This window comes from Medicago sativa, chromosome 7, assembly GCF_051527215.1.
Source record: "Medicago sativa cultivar Bolivia chromosome 7, Bolivia_mono, whole genome shotgun sequence".
In the NCBI taxonomy this organism is placed as follows: Eukaryota; Viridiplantae; Streptophyta; class Magnoliopsida; order Fabales; family Fabaceae; genus Medicago; species Medicago sativa.
This window is the reverse complement of record NC_140755.1, coordinates 16918675-16937387: the sequence shown is the minus strand read 5'-3', so window position 1 is coordinate 16937387 and position 18713 is coordinate 16918675.

Genomic DNA, 18713 nt, shown 5'->3' with positions numbered 1-18713 from the left:
AGAGAGAGAGAGAGAAGTTAATGTGTCAAGTGTGAGTTAAAGTTCAACATTGGATGCAAGAGTATATGTTAAGAAACATATAGGTTATATCTGATAAGACCAATATAACTAATGTCTGAATGTTTAAGGTAAATTTGCGATGTCAATCTCACTTAATGTAGGATCCCCCCGGTAGTGAGAATATTATCATGAGTTGTTCTTTTAATTTTTGGATGTCATTTATTTAGTTTTTTATCTTAAAATTTAGTTATTGGATGTCATTCGTTTTCTTTCTTTTTTATTCAACCTTCTTTATTTCAATTCAATCTCTTTTAGTTTTTGGTGGAATTTGACAATAGAAAAATGTAGATGTATTATGTTGAGTTGACAAAATACATGTTTATTAGAAATTTTAAAATGATGTGATATTTTTTAATTGAGTCTAATATTTTAGTGCAATAATTACCACAAAATTTCCAACCGTAAAATTATCATCAACGCTCCATATTCCCTAAGGTCAAAGCACACACTCCTTATTTTTTTCTTTGTCATTTCTCTCATGTTAAAATTCTTTTTTCCGTCTTCTTTCTTTTCTAATTTATTTGGTAGGATGTGACAATGACAAATTATAGATATGTTATTGAGTTGACAAAGTACATGCTTATTAGACTTTTTAACTGAAGAAGCGATGCCAATCTCATTTATGTGATTTATCTTAGCCTAATATTATAGGTCAACCTAGTGTAGGCTCCCTATATTGTCTAAACTTTCTTATGAACTGTTTTGCCAGGTATTGGATATCATTTGTTTAACTTTTTACTTATTTTAATTTTTAGTTTTTGGATAGCATTTGCTTTCATGCTTTTTTTTTATTTGTTATACCCTAATTTTGGACCTAAAAATACTTGATCAAAATGTTTTTCCATATTTGATATGTGTCTATTACTCTTGAGAGATTGCCAATTTGATATTGTTTACCCTGATTTTTTACTATGTTTTAGCTGCACGTTTTACTGTCTGTCTTGAAAAAATTTCAATTGTGACTTTGTCGATGTTTTCTTGCATTTTAAACCATCCAAAGGGTTTTTCTTGCATTCCAGGTTATTTGAAGATTGTCTCTGATCAATTGCATATTTCTCTGCATTTTATTTCAATGTTATCTGCAAAATTCATAAAAAAGGGTATTTTAGTCATTTCCTGTGTTTAAACTCTTTTTAATCCCTAAAAATTGTCTCTGAGTCTTTTCAATTTGCTTGTATAAACTCTTGCTTTAATTCCCTGTTAAAAACCATTTTAAAATTGCATTTGAGTCATTTTAAGTCATTTTAGTCCCTAGGGGCATTTTGGTCATTTCACACAAAATTTTGACAGAGAGAGGTTACTTTGAAGTACCTCATTTATGTAGTCGGTTCATTTTAGTCCTTTTTGTGTTTTTTATTGGTTTCACTTTACGTTTTTTCCATTTTACCAATTTTATTCCAATTTTATTATTATTTTCATTTCAGTCCTTCAAGATTTTAAAAATTACATTTTAGTCCTTCAAGATTTTAAAAATTGCACTTTAGTCCTTTCTTCCATTTTATTTTCCTTTTAAAGTCTTTTTCGATTTGCATTTTAGTCCTTTGGTCAAAATTGCCCTTTTAGTCCTTTTTTCAGAAATTGCAGTTTAGTCCTTTGAATTTCAGAAATTGCAGAATGGTCCAAGCCCCAAATTCAGTCCAAATCCGAGCCAAACAAGTCCAGGAACACATGTCAGCAAGCTATTGGCCAAGGCATCACACTTGTCAGCTATAAATACGACACATCATCAATGCATAGAAAAGGAATCAATCATTGAACGCCAACTCAACAAACACTTTCCCTATTTCTCTCTCTTCTCAAGAAGATCAAAACCCTAACCGTTTTCAGAAAATCATCAAGAACACGAAGAACACTATGAAACCCTAGGTTTCCAGAATCAAAATTCAAAGCCAAATTCCACGAATTCGTGGTGATTCTCAGTGATTCATCAAAGAATCCTCATCATCGAATCGTTACCTCTGCAATTCGAGTGCGAATTCACCATTTCTAACGGCGAACTCAAGCACGATCACAGAGGGTTTGAGGAGAGAAGAAGAGGATCGAAGTGAAAATGAAGAAGAATCAACCAGAGAAGAAGAAGAAACTCACCGATTTATTTTCGGTTTCCAGAGACAACAAATCAAACACCAGAAGAATCATAAGCAGTTACGAAGCTCTCCAGTGAAATCTTTGCTCGAATATCCAATTAAGACAGGTAATATCACAAACCTTCTCTTCTTTTCTTTCAAAACATAAACGAAGGCGCGTGAGTGTGTCTAATCGACGAAATGATGTAGATCGGTGAGCCTCAAGAAAGTTTCTTTTGAAAAAGTTTTAAGATCTAAAAAGAGTTTGAAAACCGTAAAAGTTTTTCTCCGATCTACAACGTTTCAGTGCTTGCATGTGATTTCTGGCATTGGATTTGTGTTTAGGAGGAAAAATAGAATAGATTAGGGTTTGTTTCGTTTAAATCGGTGAAAGCTTCAACCTCATCGGAATCTGGAGGTGACGGTGGTTTGGATGAAGATTCCGGCGGAATCATGAAGATTCCGGCCGATCTTCATCTTCTCCGACCAGTTTCTTCCAGAAACCGGTGAGAAGAAGAGAGCAACGTTGAGTTAGAGTGAGAGAGGGAAGACTTAGAGAGAGAAACGAAAGGAGGAAATGATTTGAACCGGTCCTCCTAGGTATTTATAGGTAGTTAAACCGGACTGGTCTAGCACCGGTCCATTCCCCTTGCATCCTGGCCGTTGGATCTAGGTTTGATCCATCTGGATCAATCCTATGGCTCCTGTAACTTCCTGAGATCCAGATCCAGGTTAACCTTGGGCTTGGGCCTAACTTTGCTGTTGAAATTCGTTTTACTTGTCTTTTTGCTATTTCTAACACTGCCTTTTGATAATTGCACCCCTGTGATACCAAAAACTTTGATCAAAATTCCTAAGAAATTTCCTAATGCTTTTCTTGATATTTTTTGTTGATTCTTGGTGATTTTTACCTGTTAATATTGGTTAGGAAAATATAGGTGAAAATATTGATCTCTTAATTTGTTTAGTACTTTTAATTTTGTTAAAATCTTGTTAAGACTTCCAAAAATTGTGTGAAAGTTCTTGTGATTGTTATTGATACTTGAGACTTGTTTCTTGTGATATTTTTGCATGATAAAAGCTGTAAAAAAAATATATGTGATGTTTCTCATTAATATTTTTCACTTGTTTTGTTAAATTTTGTGAACTTGTGCTATGGTCTTGATTCTAATACTTTGATATATGTTGGTGCTACTTGTTGTGTGATTATATGATATATATGCCTCTGAATTTGTGGTTATTTTACTGTTTGGTGTGTTGATTTGTGACTTACTTGTTTCACAAGTTATGTAAATAGTTCTATGTGGAATTAAAGTGTAAAATAGGTCTAAAAATGCATCATAATGGTATAGATTGATAATTTCCCCTAATCCTCATTGTCAAGACTCAATTAAAGCCTATGGAAATTTATTGAAATGGGAGGATTAGGAATCATGTATTGGCTTTGCCTTTGTGATTAAATTTTAGGTATATTTTACCTTTGCTTTTGGTGTATTTTGAGGTCTTTTTTTGGGATGTTCACTTGCTTATATTTTTCACCACATTACACCTTGTGCTACTAATCATTTTATTTCATGTTTCATTCATCCACAAGCATCTCATCTTCCATCTTCTATTCTTAGCTTTTATTTCTTTCACTTAAATTTTTGCCAAGACTTAGTATGTAAAAACTTAGGGATCTTGTAATTTTCTTTATGCTTTTAATTTCTTGCAAGACCATAGAATGTAAACTAGGGCATATGTAAAGGACAATGAACTGCAATGATGTACACCGACACAAGCACTGACACAAGCACCGACACATGCACACACATCACATGGATACTTTAGAGGTATGCTTAGGGAGTGTATACTTTAGATGTATGCTTAGCGAACGTGTGCTTTAGATGTATGCTTAGGAATCATGATACTTAGAAAAAATTCTCTTTTCCAAAAAAACATGAACAACTTCACTCAAATAATTTTCCAAAGAAACCTTGGGATCCAAATCCCATTGAATTTTCCCTTTATTTTCTTAAACAAAAACTTTAATGAATTTTTAATCATACTTAGACTTCATTTTGCAAAATAACTAATTCCACCTCACATTTTCCAAATCTTATGCCCTTGAGGCCTCTCTCTCTTATTCTTCAAAATTCCATTTTCAAAATTAAAATCAACCAACAAAAACAATAAACATTTTTTTGGAAAAGAACTACATGGAGTTTGATCCCTAAAAAGGGTATGTAGGCAAGAAGCCAAAACTTCTCCAAGTCCAATAAAACAAAATTCAAACACATTCTTCTCCCTCCAATTCTTAACCTAGCAAACCCTTAGGTGTAAATAACACTTTCAAATAGCATTTAAAAATAAAGCGCGCGCGTAGAAAGTAAAGACGGTTCCTATAGGATACTATAGTCGTTATGGGTGCCTAACACCTTCCCGTAACGAAAACAACTCCCGGACCTCGATTCACAAGTGTTTTTCTTATTTTTCCCTTCCCAAGAAAAAAATGAGATATCAAAGGTTAAAAAGGTTCAAACTTAATCAATGTTTGACACCCGAAAAACCAAGATAAAACAGCTGGCGACTTCACTGGGGAGATTCGAGAGTTACGCCTAGTCTTTATTTTCACGCTCGCGCTTTGTTTTTACTTGCTTCTTTTTTTTACTTGCTTTCTTATGCGAATAATTGTTTAAATTCTTGCTAACGTGTAGGGGTGAGAATATCAAAAGTCCTACACCCGGGATAAGTGAATTTAGGAATTAGGGGGGATATAATCGACAATTCATTCCGAGGGTTGCCTCGTGTATTGGATTATGCGATCAATCCCACATAGATGAGGCATTTTGGGGGTGATGTTGTCGGCACGTGTTGTCGCGTTTAGGCACTTTACTTCTAATTGTTCTATGACGCTATGGACCGTAGATAACCGAACCCATCCATGGCCATTTTGTAGGATGTAGTGCGGAGGCTAAACCGAGTGTTGTCTCGAGTTTTAGTCGTCACACGATACTACACTCAGGTTAGACCTTCTTACGCGTAATCATGGAGCGAGTGTTTGTCTCGTAGCACCATGATATACGTCGGAGAGGTTGCGACTTGGGAACCTTTTGTAGGACCCGGTTACTATTATCTGAAGCCCTAGTTTCACCGGACATCGTGTCCCCCATGACTCCATGACTCCTTGACATCGTGTCCCCCATGTTCTCTCCGTACTTGAATGTGATCATGCATACATGCATACATGCATACATGCATAAACTTTTTCCATGCATTTATCGAAGGGCTTAGACAAATTGAATTTGTAAACATTGTAGGAATGGGGAAGACTAAGTCCTACAAGTTCAAGGAAGTGGATTTGGCTAGTTTGAGGGATTTGGCACTCAAGATCAAGGATCCGACCGATTTCTGACGTCGTTACGGGGACTTACTTACTCTTCTCCGGACTAATGTGGATGAGAAGCTTGTACACACTCTAGTGCAGTTTTATGATCGGGACTATCGGTGCTTCACTTTTCCCGACTTTCAGTTAGTGCCCACACTCGAGGCTTATTCTTGATTGATGGATCTATCTATTGCTAAGGGGGTACCTTTCACGGGTCTTGAGCATCCCCCTACTCCTTTGGATATTGCCCGTGATCTCCATCTCAAGACCTCCGATGTCTCCAAGAATCAGAGAAGGTATCATTGTTCTTGAAAAGGTGAGTCCTCAGCTAGTGCGCCAAAGAAGTATGGTAACGGCCACCATAAGAAGAAGGAATCCGAAGTAGGGATGGTGTCCGGTAACCAGTCTACAGCTGTTGTCGCTCCTATTAATGCTGCTCAGTTACCCCTACCCTACCAATATATGCAGTACTCTCAACATCCCTTCTTCCCACCATTCTACCAGCAATATCCTCTGCCACCGGGTCAACCACCAGTGCCCGTTAATGCAATTGCCAAGCAGGTACAATAGCAGCCTCCTGCTCAACAGCAACAGCCACAACAACAGGGTCATCGGCCCAGGCCTTATTTTCCACCAATGCGTTATGCTGATCTGCTCCCAATTCTACTAGCTAAAGGGCACTGCGTCACCAAGCCAGGCAAGCCTCCGCCTACGCCATTGCCTCCCAGGTTCCGACAGGACCTCAGATGTGAATTCCATCAGGGCGCTCAGGGCCACGATGTTGAAGGGTGCTATGCTTTGAAGTACGTTGTAAAGGATCTAATAGACAGAGGACGATTGACTTTTGAAAATAGTGTTCCACACGTTCTTGACAATCCACTTCCAGACCATGCAGCTGTTAACATGATTGCGGCTTCTGATAAAGTTGAAACATCTCGGAATCCTCGAGGGGCTCCCACTTTAGATGTCCGTAATGTTGCTACTCCTTTGGTGCCGCTACATGTCAAGCTTTGTCAAGCTTCCTTGTTTAATCACGATCATGCTTCCTGTTCTGAGTGTCTTCAGAATCCTATGGGTTGTTGTACAGTGCAGGGTGATATACAGAGCCTAATGGACAATAAGTACTTGGTTGCCAGCGACGTTTGTATGATTGTGCCGGTGTTTCATGATTCTCCTGCTGGGAGTGTGCCTCAGACAAGGAATGTTGAACCCTTGGTGATCAGGCTACATGGCCCGGTATCCTATGCCTCTACTAAGGCAATCCCTTACAAGTATGATGCAACTATGATTGAGAATGGGGTAGAGGTGCCTCTGGTATCCCCAGCTGCGGTTAGTAACATTGCTGAAGAAACTACAACTCTGAGAAGTGGAAGGGTTCGTCCACCCTTGTTTCAGAAGAAGGTCGTTACACCTACTGCTACAGTAACTCCACCGGTTGCTCCTCATATTGACAAGAATGCCAGCCCATCGGGCCAGTCTATTGAAGAGTCTAATCTGGACGAAATTTTGAGGCTTATTAAAAAGAGGGATTATAAGATTGTCGACCAGCTGCTGCAAACTCCGTCAAAAATATCCATCTTGTCTTTACTCCTGAGCTCAGAAGCTCACATGAAAGTGTTGATGAAAGTACTGGAACAAGCCTATGTTGATCATGAAGTCTCCGTGGATCAGTTCAACGGAATAGTGGGTAACATTACTGCTTGTAATAACTTGGGGTTTGGTGACGATGAACTCCCTGAAGCAGGGAAGTATCACAACTTAGCTTTGCATATCTCAGTGCACTGTAAGTCTGACATGATATCCAATGTGTTGGTGGACACTGGATCGTCCTTAAATGTAATGCCTGAGTCTATATTGAGACAGTTGAGTCATCATGGACTTACCATTGGACCGGAGACATTCCAGGTCACTTTTCAGATCATGGACATCAACGCCTCTTACAGTTGCCTCCTCGGAAGACCGTGGATTCACGATGCTGGGGCGGTAACTTCCACTCTGCATCAAAAGCTCAAGTTTGTGAGGAATGGTAAGCTTGTCACTGTACATGGTGAAGAAGCGTATCTGGTTAGCCAAGTGTCATCTTTCTCTTGTGTTGAAGCAGGGTCCGCTGAAGGGACGTCATTTCAAGGTTTGACTGTTGAAGGTGCAGAACCCCGAAGAGGTAGTGCTACTATGGCTTCATTGAAAGACGCCCAGAAAGCTGTTCAAGAAGGGCAAGCTGCTGGCTGGGGCAAAGTGATACAAATTTTGGAGAATAAGCGCAGAGAAGGCCTCGGTTTCTCCCCGACCTCGGGCGTTTCAACAGGAACTTTCTATAGTGCTGGGTTTATTAACGATATTGCTGAAGATGCTGCTAAAAGTAGTTATGTGCCCACGTTTGTTGTACCAGGAGGCACCGTGAGAAATTGGGAGGCCATTGATGTTCCTTTAGTCATGCATGCTTCCATGTAATGTGTCTTGTTGCTCATGCCTTTCTTTGTTTTCAAAATAACAATCCTTTCGCTCTGCCCAAGGCGAAAGTGATGTCTTTGTAAGGGCATGTTTGTTTCGGCATTGCCGTTATCAATAAAAGTTGTCGTCTTCCCCGCGACTCTTTGTTTTTTACTTTTTAGTGTCTTTTTCTTGGAAATAATGGTAATGCCAGAAAAAACCAAAACATCTGTATTTTCTTATTAATTTAAAAAATATGCATGAAAAACATTTTTCTAAAATCATCACAATCATATTATGCAGATTGAACCATAATAAACCCGTTGAACAGAGTGACCCTGCGGTTCCTCCAAATTTTGAATTCCCTGTATATGAAGCTGAAGATGAGGAGGATGATGAAGAGATACCGTATGAGATCACTCGACTGCTTGAGCAAGAAAGAAGAGCCATTCAGCCCCACCATGAAGAGATCGAGCTTGTCAACCTGGGTACTAAAGAGAACAAGCGAGAGATCAAAATTGGTGCTGCACTTGAGCCAGAGGTAAAAAAGAAGATCACTCAGCTTCTCCATGATTATCCAGATGTCTTTGCATGGTCCTATGAAGATATGCTGGGTCTAGATCCCAAGATTGTGGAACATCGGATACCGACAAGACCTGAATGCCCTCCCGTCAAACAGAAATTGAGAAGGTCTCGTCCAGACATGGCTCTTAAGATCAAGGCTGAGGTGCAAAAGCAAATTGATGCGGGCTTCCTCATGACAGCTGAATATCCTGAATGGATTGCCAACATTGTACCAGTGCCAAAGAAAGATGGGAAAGTGCAGATGTGTGTTGATTACAGAGATTTGAATAAAGCCAGTCCGAAAGATAACTTCCCATTGCCTCATATTGATGTGCTCGTTGATAGTACTGCTCAATCCAAAGTGTTCTCCTTTATGGATGGTTTCTCCGGCTATAACCAGATATGGATGTCGCCTGAAGATAGGGAAAAGACATCCTTCATCACTCCATGGGGAACGTTCTGTTAAAAAGTGATGCCTTTCGGCTTGATAAATGCTGGTGCTACCTATCAAAGAGGTATGACTACTCTGTTTCATGACATGATTCACAAAGAAATTGAAGTATATGTTGATAACATGATTGTGAAATCAAGTGATGAAGAGCAGCATGTTGTGTATTTGAAAAAGATGTTTGAAAGATTGAGAAAGTACAAGCTGCGGTTGAATCCTAACAAGTGTACATTCGGTGTAAGATCTGGAAAGTTGATAGGCTTTATTGTCAGCCAAAGAGGTATTGAAGTTGATCCTGACAAAGTCCGAGCCATCAGAGAGATGCCAGCCCCTCAAACTGAAAAGCAAGTCAGAGGTTTCCTCGGACGCCTGAATTATATTTCAAGATTTATATCTTACATGACTACTACCTGTGGACCAATTTTCAAATTACTCAGAAAGAATCAGCCTGTCGTATGGAATGATGAATGCCAAGAAGATTTTGATAGCATTAAAGAATACTTGTTGGAACCACCTATCCTTGTCCCGCCAGTGGAAGGAAGGCCTTTGATTATGTACCTGTCAGTGTTAGATGAGTCTGTGGGTTGTGTTCTCGGTCAACAAGACGAGATTGGAAAGAAAGAACATGCTATCTATTATCTGAGCAAGAAATTCACCGACTGTGAGACTCGGTATACAATGCTTGAAAAGACTTGTTGTGCTTTAGCTTGGGCTGCCAAACGCCTGCGTCATTATATGGTGAATCATACAACTTGGTTGATATCCCGAATAGATCCGATCAAGTACATCTTTGAAAAGCCTGCTGTTACTGGAAATATTGCACGCTGGCAGATGTTGTTATCTAAATATGATATCGTGTATAAAGCTCAAAAAGCAATCAAAGGAAGTATCCTTGCTGAGCATCTTGCTTGTCAACCTCTTGATGATTACCAGCCGATTAAGTTTGATTTCCCTGATGAAGAGATTATGTATCTGAAAGCAAAAGACTGTGAAGAACCACTGATTAATGAAGGGTCGGATGCCAATAGCAAATGGGGATTGGTATTTGATGGTGCTGTCAATGCTTATGGTAAAGGGATTGGGGCCATTATTGTAACTCCGCAGGGACACCACATTCCTTTCACTACACGAATAACTTTTGAATGCACGAACAATGTGGCCGAATATGAAGCATGCATCCTAGGCATTGAAGAATCCATTGATATGAGAATTAAGCACCTTGACATCTATGGAGATTCTGCACTTGTTATTAATCAGATAAAAGGTGAATGGGGGACTCATCATGAGAAGCTGATCCCTTACCGTGACTATGCAAGACGTCTGTTGACATACTTTACAAAGGTTGAGCTACACCATATCCCTCGGGATGAAAACCAGATGGCTGATGCTCTTGCTACTTTGTCTTCCATGTTTCGTGTGAATCACTGGAATGACGTGCCCATAATCAAGGTGCAGCGTCTTGATAGACCCACTCACGTGTTTACTATTGAAAATATGCCAGATCAGGCTGATGAAGATGTGAATGATGGAAAACCTTGGTATTATAACATCAAACAATTCTTGCAGAATCATGAATATCCACCTGGTGCTTCTAATAGGGATAAAAAGACCTTGAGGAGATGGGCTAGTAGATTCCTTCTGGACGGAGAAATCCTATACAAGAGGAACTATGATATGGTCTTGTTGAGATGTGTTGATGAACAAGAAGCTGAGAAATTGATGTATGATGTACATGACGGTACTTTCGGGACCCATGCTACGGGTCACACCATGTCAAGAAAACTACTAAGAGCCGGTTATTACTGGATGACTATGGAGCGTGACTGCTACAGACATGCCAAGAGATGCCACAAATGTCAAATCTATGCTAACAAGATTCATGTGCCTCCACATGCCCTCAATGTTATCTCTTCCCCATGGCCTTTCTCTATGTGGGGCATTGACATGATCGGAAGAATCGAGCCAAAGGCTTCTAATGGACATCGTTTCATTTTAGTGGCAATTGATTATTTCACCAAATGGGTTGAAGCTGATTCCTATGCGAGTATGACCAAGCAAGTGGTAGTGAAATTTATCAAGAATAACATCATCTATCGATATGGTGTTCCCAACAAGATCATCACTGACAATGGTTCCAATCTGAACAATAACATGATGCAAGCTTTATGTGAAGAATTCAAGATTGAACATCACAACTCTTCTCCTTATAGACCTCAGATGAATGGTGCAGTTGAGGCCGCTAACAAGAACATCAAGAAGATTGTGCAGAAAATGGTCACTACTTACAAAGACTGGCATGAGATGCTACCTTTTGCCTTGCATGGTTACCGTACTACGATGCGCGGTTCAACCGGGGCAACACCTTTTTCTCTGGTATATGGTATGGAAGCAGTCCTCCCTCTGGAAGTGGAGATTCTGTCTCTTCGAGTGATCATGGAAGCAAAACTAACCGAGGCTGAATGGTGTCAAAGTCGGTATGATCAGTTGAATTTGATTGAAGAGAAACGCATGGATGCTTTGGCTCATGGACAGTTGTATCAAGTGCGAATGAAGAATGCCTTTGAAAAGAAGGTCCGACCTCGAGAATTCAAGGAAGGCGAACTTGTATTGAAAAGAAGGATAAGCCAGCAACCCAACCCAAGGGGCAAGTCGACACCTAACTATGAAGGTCCTTATGTTGTCAAGAAGGCTTTCTCTGGTGGTGCTTTGATCCTCACACACATGGATGGTGTTGAACTTCCGAATCCTGTAAATGCCGATATAGTCAAGAAATACTTTGTCTAAAAATGTGAAAAGAACGGCGTGGTAGGTCGAAAACCCGAAAGGGCGGCCTAGGCAAAAATGCGCTTCCCGGTGGATCGAAAACCCGAAAGGGCGATCCAGGCAAAATTTAGGGACAAAAAAATGAATATGAAAAAGCTCGCTGAGATTGTACGCAACTCAGGCAAAATTGAGCGTCTCGATGAGCCGAAAACCCGAAAGGGCGGTTCATGCAAAAATGAGATCGATAATGAAAGACAAGTAACTATATCTGGCAAATCACCATCACCCCTTGGGGCATCTGCAGCTGTCAATGATCGTCTTCATCAGAAGCTTCTGTACTTGTGAATTCAAAATTTCTATGAAATTTAGCGGTCATCGTGTTCAATGTACCACCAACCAATAAAATTACCATTTTCCAAGCTTTGTAAATCCATGGAGTTATGCCTTTGGCTGACTCTCACTCTTCTACATCAATTTGAGCCTGTGCTGTTGTTTGAAACTCTACTTTCCTTCTACTTTCAATGCTATATACAAAATATTTTCTTTCTATTTGATAATGTCAACGTCTGAAACAAACATTTTTGAAAATTGAAAAACCTTTTCCGTCTATTTTGAAAGCAAACATGAGCAATAGGGTACATTCCAGTGAAACATGCATGAATAAATGAGCGTCAATGTCTATTTCAATACATGTTACAAGCAGTTTGTTCCCCAGGATGATCTGTGGTCAATGGCAAGAATGAAAAACAAAACGAAAAAAAAATGAAAATAAAAATGAAAAGCTCGCTAAGACGAAAACCCGAAAGGGCGGCTTAGGCAAAAATGAGCACCCCGCTGATTGACAACCTATGAAGGCAATTCAAGCAAAAATGGGGCAATGAAAAGAATTTATTCCTGGTGAGTCGAAAACCCGAAAGGGCGATTCAGGCAAAAATGGGATTAAAAAATGAAAGAATAAAAAGGAAAGAATGAAAAATGATATAAAAAGCATTGACCACAAATGCGAACATCCAATGTTTGCCCAGCACTGACATGCCAACCTGTATCAAGGAGTCTTCCGAGGTTCCCTTTTCTGCAAGTTTTGCATCTGTGATATGATATATTGCCCTCAGCCATGGCTTTGATACGTCCCTCAACGACGGTCTCTCCAAAGAGGATGTCCACGTACATATGTTATAGCACGAGCCACCACGTGTCCGATCTTCCAAGGATTTGTCTGTCTCTGTGAAACTTTCCTGCCAAATTGTAAACCAATCATGCATTTCCAAACATTCATACATGCATAATCATGCATTTTATGTGCTCATACATTTGATGATATTGTTATACCATACGTACATGTTGCATTTCCAATCTCAATTTCAATTCAACTCAATCTCAACTTCCGCTTCAATCCAATTTCAACTCTCAATTCAATGTCTATGTCTATGTCTCTATTAAACTCTCAATTCAATTCCATGTCTATGTCTATGTTTGTGTCTCTGATTATTTTCAACTTTCAATGTCTCTTTCAATGTCAACTTTTAATTCAATTCAAACCAATGCTAATCCACTCTCAATTTGCTTTTGGGCCAACAATAATGGTCATGTCTATCTTCAAATTAAGTCAATATCGATCTACCCTCAATTTGTATCTTGATTCAAACCTTCAATGTATCTTGCTATATGTCTTGTTATTGGTCAAGTGGCTAGTTCGATCCAAAGAACAGCTTGCACCTGCTTATAGGCATATGTTTCCGGTCAAACGACAAGTTCGATCCTATGAACAGTTTGTACCCGGCTTATGTTTTGTTACCGGTCAAACGACAACTTTGATCCAAAGAACAGTTTGCACCTGCCTGCATGTTGTGATATTGATCAAGCAGCAAGTTTGATCCAAAGAACAGCTTGTATCTGCCTTTTGTCTATGTCTCCGTTCAAACAGCAAGTTCGATCCAAAGAACAGTTTGTACCCGCCTAACTGTTTGTGTTTTCAATCAAGTGGCAAGTTCGATCCAAAGAACAGCTTGTACCTTTCTTGTACTTCTATTCCCGGTCAAGTAGCAAGTTTGATCCAAAGAACAGCTTGTACCCACCTTTTGCTTGTGTTACCTAGTCAAGTGGCTAGTTCGATCCAAAGAACAGCTTGTACCTACCTTTTGTCCCTTGGTTTGTCTACCCTGTCAATGTTTACCAAGATCCCCAGTGATATGACATGCTTTGTAGACTCCAGTTGGTTGCCTTGCATTCATAATCAAAATGTTGCATGGCATTCATGATTTTGCAAATGTGAGAGCGTATTTTTATGTCCAAAAAACAGTGCAAATGTTAATATTTAAGTATCTTCGTCCCGTCAAATCAAAGACTTCGTCTCTTGACCCTCCGGACAAAGAAACTTAAATAGGGGCAGCTGTTATACTCTAATTTTGGACCTAAAAATACTTGATCAAAATGTTTTTCCATATTTGATATGTGTCTATTACTCTTGAGAGATTGCCAATTTGATATTGTTTACCCTGATATTTTACTATGTTTTAGCTGCACGTTTTACTGTCTTTGTCTTGAAAAATTTTCAATTGTGACTTTGTCTATGTTTTCTTGCATTTTAAACCATCCAAAGGGTTTTTCTTGCATTCCAGGTTATTTGAAGATTGTCTCTGATCAATTGCATATTTCTCTGCATTTCATTTCAATGTTATTTGCAAAATTCATAAAAAAGGGTATTTTAGTCATTTCCCGTGTTAAAACTCTTTTTAATCCCTAAAAATTGTCTCTGAGTCTTTTCAATTTGCTTGTATAAACTCTTGCTTTAATTCCCTGTTAAAAACCATTTTAAAATTGCATTTGAGCCATTTTAAGTCATTTTAGTCCCTATGGGCATTTTGGACATTTCACACAAAATTTTGACAGAGAGAGGTTACTTTGAAGTACCTCATTTATGTAGTTGGTTCATTTTAGTCCATTTTGTGTTTTTTATTGGTTTCACTTTACGTTTTTTCCATTTTACCAATTTTATTCCAATTTTATTATTATTTTCATTTCAGTCCTTCAAGATTTTAAAAATCGCACTTTAGTCCTTTCTTCCATTTTATTTTCCTTTTAATGTCTTTTTCAATTTGCATTTTAGTCCTTTGGTCAAAATTGCCCTTTTTGTCCGTTTTCAGAAATTGCAGTTTAGTCCTTTGAATTTCAGAAATTGCAGAATGGTCCAAGCCCCAAATTCAGTCCAAATACGAGCCAAACAAGTCCAGGAACACATGTCAGCAAGCTATTGGCCAAGGCATCACACTTGTCAGCTATAAATACGACACATCATCAATGCACAGAAAAGGAATCAATCATTCAACGCCAACTCAACAAACACTTTCCCTATTTCTCTCTCTTCTCAAGAAGATCAAAACCCTAACCGTTTTCAGAAAATCATCAAGAACACGAAGAACACTATGAAACCCTAGGTTTCTAGAATCAAAATTCAAAGCCAAATTCCACAAATTCGTGGTGATTCTCAGTGATTCATCAAAGAATCCTCATCATCGAATCGTTACCTCTGCAATTCGAGTGCGAATTCACCATTGTTAACGGCGAACTCAAGCACGATCACAGAGGGTTTGAGGAGAGAAGAAGAGGATCGAAGTGAAAACGAAGAAGAATCAAACCAGAGAAGAAGAAGAAACTCACCGTGAAATCTTTGTTCGAATCAGAAGAATCAGAAGCAGTTACGAAGCTCTCCAGTGAAATCTTTGTTCGAATCTCCGATTAAGACAGGTAATATCACAAACCTTCTCTTCTTTTCTTTCAAAACATCAACGAAGGCGCGTGAGTGTGTCTAATCGACGAAATGATGTAGATCGGTGAGCCTCAAGAAAGTTTCTTTTGAAAAAGTTTTAAGATCTAAAAAGAGTTTGAAAACCGTAAAAGTTTTTCTCCGATCTACAACGTTTCAGTGCTTGCATGTGATTTCTGGCATTGGATTTGTGTTTAGGAGGAAAAATAGAATAGATTAGGGTTTGTTTCATTTAAATCGGTGAAAGCTTCAACCTCGTCAGAATCTGGAGGTGACGGTGGTTTAGATGAAGATTCCGGCGGAATCATGAAGATTCCGGCCGATCTTCATCTTCTCCGACCAGTTTCTTCCAGAAACCGGTGAGAAGAAGAGAGCAACGTTGAGTTAGAGTGAGAGAGGGAAAACTTAGAGAGAGAAACGAAAGGAGGAAACGATTTGAACCGGTCCTCCTAGGTATTTATAGGTAGTTAAACCGGACCGGTCTAGCACCGGTCCATTCCCCTTGCATCCTGGCCATTGGATCTAGGTTTGATCCATCTGGATCAATCCTATGGCTCCTGTAACTTCCTGAGATCCAGATCCAGGTTAACCTTGGGCTTGGGCCTAACTTTGCTGTTGAATTTCGTTTTACTTGTCTTTTTGCTATTTCTAACACTGCCTTTTGATAATTGCACCCCTGTGATACCAAAAACTTTTATAAAAATTCCTAAGAAATTTCCTAATGCTTTTCTTGATATTTTTTGTTGATTCTTGGTGATTTTTACCTGTTAATATTGGTTAGGAAAATATAGGTGAAAATATTGATCTCTTAATTTGTTTAGTACTTTTAATTTTGTTAAAATCTTGTTAAGACTTCCAAAAATTGTGTGAAAGTTCTTGTGATTGTTATTGATACTTGAGACTTGTTTCTTGTGATATTTTTGCATGATAAAAGCTGTAAAAAAATATATGTGATGTTTCTCATTAATATTTTTCACTTGTTTTGTTAAATTTTGTGAACTTGTGGTATGGTCTTGATTCTAATACTTTGATATATGATGGTGCTACTTGTTGTGTGATTCTATGATATATATGCCTCTGAATTTGTGGTTATTTTACTATTTGGCGTGTTGATTTGTGACTTACTTGTTTCACAAGTTATGTAAATAGTTCTATGTGGAATTAAAGTGTAAAATAGGTCTAAAAATGCATCATAATGGTATAGATTGATACTTTCCCCTAATCCTCATTGTCAAGACTGAATTAAAGCCTATGGAAATTTATTGAAATGGGAGGATTAGGAATCATGTATTGGCTTTGCCTTTGTGATTAAATTTTAGGTATATTTTACCTTTGCTTTTGGTGTATTTTGAGGTCTTTTTTTGGGATGTTCACTTGCTTATATTTTTCCCCACATTACACCTTGTGCTACTAATCATTTTATTTCATGTTTCATTCATCCACAAGCATCTCATCCTCCATCTTCTATTCTTAGCTTTTATTTCTTTCACTTAAATTTTTGCCAAGACTTAGTATGTAAAAACTTAGGGATTTTGTAATTTTCTTTATGCTTTTAATTTCTTGCAAGACCATAGAATGTAAACTAGGGAATATGTAAAGGACAATGGACTCTAATGATGTACACTGACACAAGCACCGACACATGCACACACATCACATGGATACTTTAGATGTATGCTTAGGGAGTGTATACTTTAGATGTATGCTTAGGGAACGTATGCTTTAGATGTATGCTTAGGAATCATGATACTTAGAAAAAATTCTCTTTTCCAAAAAAACATGAACAACTTCACTCAAATAATTTTCTAAAGAAACCTTGGGATCCAAATCCCATTGAATTTTCCCTTTATTTTCTTAAACAAAAACTTTCATGAATATTTAATCATACTTAGACTTCATTTTGCAAAATAACTAATTCCACCTCACATTTTCCAAATCTTATGCCCTTGAGGCCTCTCTCTCTTATTCTTCAAAATTTCATTTTCAAAATTAAAATCAACCAACAAAAACAAAAAACATTTTTTGGAAGAGAACTACATGGAGTTTGATTCCTAAAAAGGGTATGTAGGCAAGAAGCCAAAACTTCTCCAAGTCCAATAAAACAAAATTCAAACACATTCTTCTCCCTCCAATTCTTAACCTAGCAAACCCTTAGGTGTAAATAACACTTTCAAATAGCATTTAAAAATAAAGCGCGCGCGTAGAAAGTAAAGACGGTTCCTATAGGATACTATAGTCGTTATGGGTGCCTAACACCTTCCCGTAACGAAAACAACTCCCGTACCTCGATTCTCAAGCGTTTTTCTTATTTTTCCCTTCCCAAGAAAAAAATGAGATATCAAAGGTTAAAAAGGTTCAAACTTAATCAATGTTTGACACCCGAAAAACCAAGATAAAACATTATTCAACCTCTATTATTTCAAATTCCTCAATTTTTGGTCTTTGGTGGGATGTGACAATGGAAAAATTCAAATGTTATGATGAATTGACAGAATAGACACTTATTAGACATTTTAAAATGACTTTTGGTGTTTTTTAATTAAGTCTAATTTTTTGGTAAAATAATGACCCGAAAAAATCCAACTCATTCAACAAACCCGACAACTCACTCTATTCCATACACACTCATAGACAAAGCACGTAATACTTATTTGTTCCCCTTATTTTTTCTCTCATGTTCAAATTCTTTTTTCGTGTTGTTTTTATTTATTTCTAATTTCCTTTTTCTTTTCTCATTAAAGAAAAGAACATAAACCTCCCCCCATAAAAATACACAACAAGCCACCTTTTCGAACATGTTACGCCTCTATTTGACCTTATTGGACTATGTTACATAATTACAGACGTGGATAGTCACACACTTGATTTAAAGATGTTAATGTTTCATGTGTGAGTTAACATTCTAAATTGAATGAAAGAGTAGATTTTGAACATCTAAGTGAGATGACATATATACTTAATTTCCTTCAGGTTGTTTGTACAAATATGGTGTCAATCTCATTTGTGTGATTGCTATTAACTTAATATGATGATTCAACCCAATCTAAGATCCCCCAAAAGTATCAAGATTATAATAATTTGTTTTGTTAGTTTTTATGTCATTTGTTTAATTTTTCTTAATCTTAAATTTTAGTTATTAGATGTCATTCGCTTTTATACTATGTTTGTTATTCAACCTCTATTATTTTAAATTCTTTTACTTTTGGTGTTTTGTAGAATTTGACAATGAAAAAATATAGATGTGATATAGAT